Source organism: Lactuca virosa, chromosome 3 (assembly GCF_052849685.1).
Source record: "Lactuca virosa cultivar CGN04683 chromosome 3, Lactuca_virosa_CGN04683_v6, whole genome shotgun sequence".
In the NCBI taxonomy this organism is placed as follows: domain Eukaryota; kingdom Viridiplantae; phylum Streptophyta; class Magnoliopsida; order Asterales; family Asteraceae; genus Lactuca; species Lactuca virosa.
The window spans coordinates 206,920,777-206,928,905 of record NC_136428.1 but is presented as its reverse complement, the minus strand read 5'-3'; the positions used below and the strand labels follow the sequence as shown (position 1 = coordinate 206,928,905).

The window sequence follows — 8,129 nt, the reverse complement described above, 5'->3', positions numbered from 1 at the left end:
AACTTAGTATAACACTAAAGAAAACATACATTTGATTTCTTAGTTAGTTTCCTCTTTTTTCGAGCATGTGGATTGAACTAGAGAACCCAAATGAGAGTTCCACTTCTGTGATTGCACTCAAGACGCAAACAAGAATTAGATCCAAGCAATCCTTAAACTTCGAGCTCAAATAGAATCGAAACCTCGATTCTGTTCTTCGATCACAACATGACAATTAGATGGTCACGGCGTAAAGACGACGATTGGGGATTTCTTTAGAGTTTGAGTATTCTGAACTTTTGTAACTTAGAGGTGTATATCTCATCTGTTAAAACCGGAACAAGAGCCCTCTATCTATATGGAGGTGATTTGAAACCCTAGAGATAAATACCAAATATAATTGTAATTATCTGTGGTATTCAAATAATTATGGAATATCCCGTATTTCATTTATTTACCATTAATTAATTAAACTATTAATTAATTAACAAAAACAAGTCCTTCAAATAAATATCTTTACAGATCTGATTCTTTTTATTCTTGCGTGTAACCCAAAAGGACACTGTTATTTATAGCAATATTATTGGGCTTTGTTTATGGCTATGGGTATTAGTATCCATCAGTAGAGTTTACCTTTGAAATCATACTTTGATTTGTATGAAAAATGCTTATTAACATATCTGTTTGGACTCGATGACTTTACAAGCTTGGCAGAAAGTTTAGTAGGAATAGAAAACTTTCTGAAGGAAGTGTATCATGTACAAGAATTTGATTCCTTAGATTCTCATAAGTATTATTAAGTCCCAACAGGAATTATGTAAAGCTTGTAGATGATGTTAGGTCATATATCGCTTTAGCAGATCCTAAATTACAAGGAGCACGAAGTTGTTTCAATTTTGTGTAGTATTTAGAAAGCGAAAAATTACCTTGAGTGATTGATGTGATTTCTCTTTGGAGCCGATATATCAGTTGACGGTTGCTTTCACCAAAGTTTTCTTCTAATCCATAATTCTCGAGCGGTAGTAGAAAATATGAAGGCTCCAATAATTTCTTTTGAAACCGCGTTTGGTAACCAAGATTGAACCACACGATTGTTACTAATCCAATCATCCAACTATGTTTCCTTCAGTTTCTGGTTGCTTCGAGGTTCCATCGATGAATTCGGATTTACTTTTTGCTCCTAATGCAAATTTGATTGGGAATTTCATTGCATGTAACTATCGTTCCTAGAAAGAGGAGTAGATACCAAGAAAATATTTTGATCATTGTTTTTGGAATTAAGAAATGTATTGGTTAAAGAAGAATTCAAATTGAAATTTGCATTGTAATTGATAACAAGATCTAAATTCATCATATTGTGGAAGAAATTAGGTCAAATTTGCAGAGAATATTAGATCGAATGCTTTAATACCATTCTAACAAGTATGAGAGATAAAGAGACGAATTCATGAAATGACATCCTTACCAATGTTATTCACCAATACACTATTTATATTTACAAGTAAATAGCTATAAGATTAATCTAACTAAATGTCTAACTGATTCTATCAGAATGAATAATTACATGTGCTGACATATACTTGTTAGTGTATCTCACATCAGTGCGATATGGTCTTATAAGTGGTTATATATGTTGGAGTCTCCCATCTCTTCATAATGACTCTTTTGGAGAGACAATATTAGCTCCACATGCATACTATCGAAGTCAGCATCCAATGACGTAGCTACTTTAAAGGAAGATAGGTCCTAGGACCTACCTATTTTGCTTAAAATTAGTACTATATATATATATATATATATATATATATATATATATATATATATGAAAATAATTATGAACAACCTTACTATATTTAAAAGACATACATGATGAGAATAAAACTTATAAGATCGATAGATTCAAACAGGTAGAGAAATCAAACACGAAGAATGGAGAACAAAGTTGTGCCGAAACAAGCTTTTCCCACCCAGGGACCAAAATTGCCAATGCCTTCAAACTATCATAACTCCCTCACTCTAGGTCCGTTGTAACATCCCGTTTAAAATAGAATAATTAAATAATAAACTCGGAACCCTGAGAAGTAATTATTATTATTATTTTAGATTATTATAGCCCAAAATCAAATAATAATTAGCGAGATGTTGGTTTCGAGGAGTTAACTAGCATAATGTAGAAGTTGGGGGTCAAAATGTAATTTCCGGATTAGTTTGTAAAGAATTTTGAAGGTTGAGGGTTGTTTAGTAAATTATGGGCTTATTATGAGAAGATTTTTGGAAATTGAGGGCTGAATGGTAAATATTGGATCAAAGTTGAAAGGATTTTATGGAGTCAGGGGCTAAATGGTAATTTTGGGACTTAATATGAAAGGAAAAGGAGGAGGAGGGATTGGTTTTGTCAATATGGGAAGATGTTTCATGTAAGGCGGGTATTTAACGTTAACCCTCTAAACCCTAACGCTATAACTCCAGCCGTCACCTCCCTCTCAACCCTTAACCTCCAGCCGCTACCAACCGACCCCTTGCTATTTCCGATCAACCAAGGCCACCGCTGCAAACCCACGACCGGATGTGTGCCAGCGCCACTAGGGAGGAGTTTCCAGGACCAAGACGACCGTCAGTGGCTGTCGCCACCATTTCTCTGACATTCCTACTCCTTTGACGCCATCTGCGCACGCAACACGGCAGTTGTTGGTGTTTCCCGACTACCCTCACTTCTTTTCCATCCCATTCCGTAGCTGTTGTCGCCGTCGCGCCGTTGCTATTGACGACGAAGTTACCGACGAAGAAGAAAGTCGCCACCGCCACGGCCGGTCGTCGTGAATATCAAAGGACTTCCCGTGGGATGCCGAAGACCATGAGACGAGAGTTAGAGTTGGTGTTTGTGGTCGTGGGAGGGATCGGTCAGACCTGCTGTTGTTGAGTCTCGATGTGGCCGTTCGTCGCTGCCGTTAGCCGCTGCTGCTGCCATCTTTACGTCGCCACCAGCCACCATGGAAGGTGGCTGAGTGCGTGTTTTGTTATGTATTTAGGGGTGTGTGTGTGTGTGATGTTGCTATATTGTGTTAAGTATGTGTGTATGTTGTGTAACCAGAATTCACGGGAAAGCCACCGCCACCACCACCACCGTGAGGTGGTGACTAACACCACGTGCCACCGCCGGCCACCACTAGGGTGGCTGTGTATGTGTTGTATTAGTGTGTGTGTGTGTTCTTTGGGGTTTAGCATTGTAAATTGTTAAAAAATGGAATAATGAAAAGAAAAACTCAAACTACCACCGTAGGGTGGTGGCTGCCGCCTCCTGCCGCCACCAGCCGCCGTGTTGGGTGGCGGTGTGCCTCGTTTGCGTTTTGACTCGTTTGGGGATGCTTGGACAAAGTGGGCCCAATGAAACCCTAGTAAGCCCAATGAAACCCTAATGGGCCCAATGAAACCCTAGTGAGCCCAATGAAACACTAATAGGCCCAATGAAGCCCTAATTGACCTAAAAGCCCAACTATTTGATTATTGGGCTAGTATTTGGGTTGGAAACCCTAATTAGGGTTTGGAAAACCCTAATTCCTTGAAACCCTAATTTTGGGATTTATCGGGACCGCACGAGAATTATTTATTAAACCAAAAATAATAATTAATAATCAGGTGCAAATTAACCTAAGACAATATTGGACTTAATGGATTAAGTCCTTAATGGAATAAGTCATTAATGGGTTAAGTAGGAACACTTAACCCTAATCGTCTTTTCATGTGAAAACCCTAATTTCACTTGGGCCTTGATTTGGGCCTTCTTATTGGGCCTTGGTAATTGGACTATTGATGGGCTATCCAAGAACAAGTAAATAGACCAAAATAACTGGATGAGTTTTAAGGTAAGGCTCGTGTGAAGGACTTGGGCCCAATTTGGAAAATTGGGCTATAGGTGGGCCATAACTGGGCCTTGATGATTATGTGATATTGGGCCATGGGAATACCAAGAGTTTGGACTAGAATAATTGGATGAGCCTTAATGAAAGACCATGTAGAGGTCTGGGACATATTTGGAAAATTGGGCCATATGTTGGGCGTTGGCCCATTACTTGACTATTGGGCTTTTAGAGTGTGAGTTGGACCTTGGGCTTGGAACCCAATTATTAATTGGGTATTGTTTGATGTTGGCAGTTCGGGAATCTGTCAACCAGCAGCTGGAGTTTTATCTGCGGGACTTCAGCAGTGCCAGGTGAGTTGTCCTCACTATACTAAGGGGTCGAAGGCACCAATATCGACCCATTGGATATGTTTGTTGGATATAGTGTCTAAGTCCATAACTATATTTGGTATGTACTTGACCCGACCCGGTATGGTCCATTTGGGTTGCATGGCATTGCAATACTTGGATAGACCAAAATGAGAGAAATGACACTTAAGTTTATTAATATATTATAAGTACTAATATATTAATAATATTATTTAACTAGTATTGATCAAAGAATTAATCTAGAATTAATTAAGTGATCAATAAGAAACTAATTAAATATATGGGGTTGATTGTGTAAATAATCTATTCTTGTATAGTGGGCTAATGATCCATGGTTTGTATGGATTGGGTTAAAACCCATAAGGTGCTCCATGGATAGTCCATGGAGGTCACAAACCCATGGATCATGGAATATGGAAAACCATGATAATTAGGGTTTATATGGTGTAACCCTACTTGTGCCACAACTATATAAAGAACTCTATGCAAGCAAAATCGGCACTTGTACAAGCAACAAAGAGGGCTAGCCGATTTTGAGGTGTAGTGAACTTCTCTCAAGGTTATTCCAAGTATTGTGGTGTTGTGTGAAGCATTTGAGGCATCACATTTGGGGTGCTAGGCTCACAAAGTCATCAAGGAATCCAAGCTACTAAAAGGTATGTTATTCTACTTGAGTTTTGTATTACAAGTTCCACATAACATGCTAGATAGGAAGTAAACCTTGGAAAATCAAATTTGCATGTATTTAGAGAAAACATAGATCCAAGGTTTCTAGGGTTGCATGTACACCATAGGAGTGTTAGAATGCTCAAAACCCAACAGTGGTATCAGAGCCTAGGCTTGTTTTCTTGATACTTGATGCAAACTTGTTGAAAAAGCTCAAAAATCTGGACTCTGCAGCATGAACTCGCCGAGTCCGTGGGGGGACTCGACGAGTCCATGTGGAAATTCATCCTACTCGTCGAGTAGGTTCTTGTACTCGACAAGTAGGAGCCCCGGAATGCAGATTTTCGAGTTTTGCTGCTGGAAATGGACTAGAAACATTACCCTAAACTATTTTGGTGTTTTAAAACTTGTTTTAGATGGTGTAATGTTATGCTAATCCATTTACAATGGCTAATATCAAAATTCCATGTTTTATATATAGGGATGCAAGTTTTGCCCGCGGATTCGGGTACCCGCGGGTATCCGACCCGATCGGATCGGGTATTCCCCGTCTTAACGGGTAACGGATCGGGGATGGAGTTTACATTTCATACCTGAAGCGGGGACGGGTATGATATTATCCGCTCCGTTAAGACCCTATATATATATCTAGAATGTATAAAATAAATAAATATTTTGAAATCAAGTTTCGTTAATTACTATTAAATGGAGCTTTTAATTTACTTGAGAAATGAATCGTCGTGTGCATGTGTCTTGGATTAAGAGAATGCAATCAATTGAGTTAAAGTCACTTTTCGCATTTAAAATAAAGATGTTCACCGTTTTGTTTTCTCAGTAACATCCACGTACTCAATAAATTTTTTCTTTTAGCGTCTAGACTCGTGACCCTCGACGATGATATTCCCAAGTAAGTTTTTTTTTTCTTTTTTTGAACTCATTTTTTGTTATAACTTATCGATTATGTATAAACTTAAACGTCTTCTTTAATCTATGTATGCTTTACTCTGTATGAACTCGATTTTTCCAATTTCAACTCGATGTTGATATAAACTCGATTTTTTGCAATATGAACTGCATGTCTGAACTCGATTTCACAATAATCGATTTTATGTTGTATGGAATCAAATCTTTGTAGATATCGGAGTATCGAGTAGTGGATGTTCGTATCTTTATCACTTCGATTTTTCATTGAACTCTTCGACATTCGACCACCAAGATTCAAACACTCAAGCATCAGCATCGGCATCCATTCTCCTATCATCCATTCGACTAATCAACCTCTTCAAGCATCACTATTCAGTGCATCCAACAATCGCTTCCATCATTAATCAAGACTCAAAATCACTGTAGCTTGAAGAATTAACAATGTTTAGTGTTTTTGGAATGTTATTTAGTTTGATTGAGATGTATATGTACCCAAGTGAATTTTTTGTTTACCGATAGAGCCATACTTTGATAAACAAAACTCTAAAATTGTAAGAGTCCATACAGCCTTAATGAAAAATGATTTATGTGTAACATTTTTTTTATGTTTTTTTTTATTAAACGGGTATCCATCGGGTTGCCCGTATCCGGCGGGGATTTTTCTATCCAAATCCGTCGGGGATTAAACGGGGCGGGGGCGGGGATGGGTATGGTGATCGGAGTTCGGGTACGGGGACGGGTATTGTAGTCCCGGTTAATATCCGCCCCCGGTTGCATCCCTATAATTATATGTGTTAATATGATTCTTGAAATTTTGATATGAATGTTCATGTTCTTATGAGTTTTAGAAGATCATAGGAATTATGTGTAACTTGCTTGTAAGTGTGATTCTTGATCTTAATGTCTAATGATGGAATCCATAACTTGTCCTCAAGTTATGGATAACCAAAAGTCACTTCTTTAAAAGTGTCATTAAAGAATAAGAGGTTACATAAAATGAAGAGTCTTCATTTTAATGAACCATTAAACTCATAAGTTATGAAATGAAAGGTCTTGAATAGTTTCAATACTTGCCCTTAAGTTTTGGAATTTGTAAAGTCTTACACCCTAATACTTTAATTTCCAAATTATGCCTTAGAATTTTAAAATTTTAAAATTCAACCCTTATACTATTATTATATTAAAAGTTTAAATATATAGATATGTATAAGAATAAGTCAGTCTTACCGTTAGTAGGCCTCATTCACGAAGCCGGTCTATAAGGGGGTATAAGGTTGTTGCCTATAAAATGGCAGCTTAATGGGTGTCCACTCTCACCCACCGCTTCCTTGACTGGTGGAGGGTCGTTAGCCGAACGGGTAGGACAAGGACTTTAAATCCTCATTAAAAGTATAATGAAATTATAAAGTAACTACAGTTTAATAATTCCCAATCTTAGTTACTTTTGGAAAATGTGAAATAGGTGCTAACCCATGAAATTACACTTTGTACCTTACCAAGTCGTTAGTGGAGCGCGTCTGGTTAACCGACACACTAACAAGGACTAGTAAGGGTGGCAAAGGGTAACTTAATTTTATCATAGATCGGTGGAGCGCGTGTGGTTAACCGGCACATCAATTAGGTGATAAAAGTTAAGGGTACCAAGTCAATTTTCATGGTTATTCACACCTTGTTTGTGATCCTCGGCATCCCAGTCACAAACCTGAGAGGGCACAATCGAGATTCAAACATGCCATTGAAAGTTCAATGTATCTCAAAAGAACTAGGAATTTCAAATCCAATAAAACTTAATAATCTATTTCGTTTTTGTGGTGGAAATTGGTAAATCGTCATTTACCTACCTTCAAATATTTTATAGCTTGGATTACGGCATCCCTCTTCCAACTATAAATAGTTTGTTGGGTCCTAGCCTTAATACTTCATTTGGGTGACTTATTAAGGACTCTTTATCTAATAAAACTTGTCTTTCTTCTTTTTCAGATGGCTCAAACCCTACAGGCTCCTTTTCCCTAATGAATTTGTGTGGGAAAGTCACTTTTGATGGTTCCAATTTCAATGAATGGATTAGGAACATCAGAATGATTACTCGCTATGAGGGCAAAAAGTATGTCCTCGATAAGGAGCTAAAGGTTATCGATGAGTCAACTACTACTCCTGAGGAGATTGCTGAGTACACTACCCATGAGAAAGATGCCACTAAGGTGTCTTGCATCATGTTGGCCACAATGACATCAGAACTCCAGAAATCCTATGAAGATTTCTACCCTTTTGAGATGCACCAGGATCTGATGGATAGGTACCATCAGAGTGCTCGTCAGGAGAGGTATGAAAT

General features: G+C 38.0%; 1 long non-coding RNA gene across 2 annotated transcripts; it reads left to right on the top strand.

The window, feature by feature from the left end:
• The first annotated feature begins 2,450 nt into the window (after positions 1-2,450).
• LOC145166932 (uncharacterized) lies at positions 2,451-6,393 on the top strand. Of its 2 annotated transcripts, none has more exons than XR_013740802.1 (2): positions 2,451-4,863; positions 6,009-6,393. It is a non-coding gene; the product is annotated as an uncharacterized LOC145166932 (long non-coding RNA). The 2 variants fall into 2 exon arrangements; XR_013740803.1 differs by lacking the exon at positions 2,451-4,863 and adding an exon at positions 4,874-5,780.
• Positions 6,394-8,129: the final 1,736 nt, after the last annotated feature.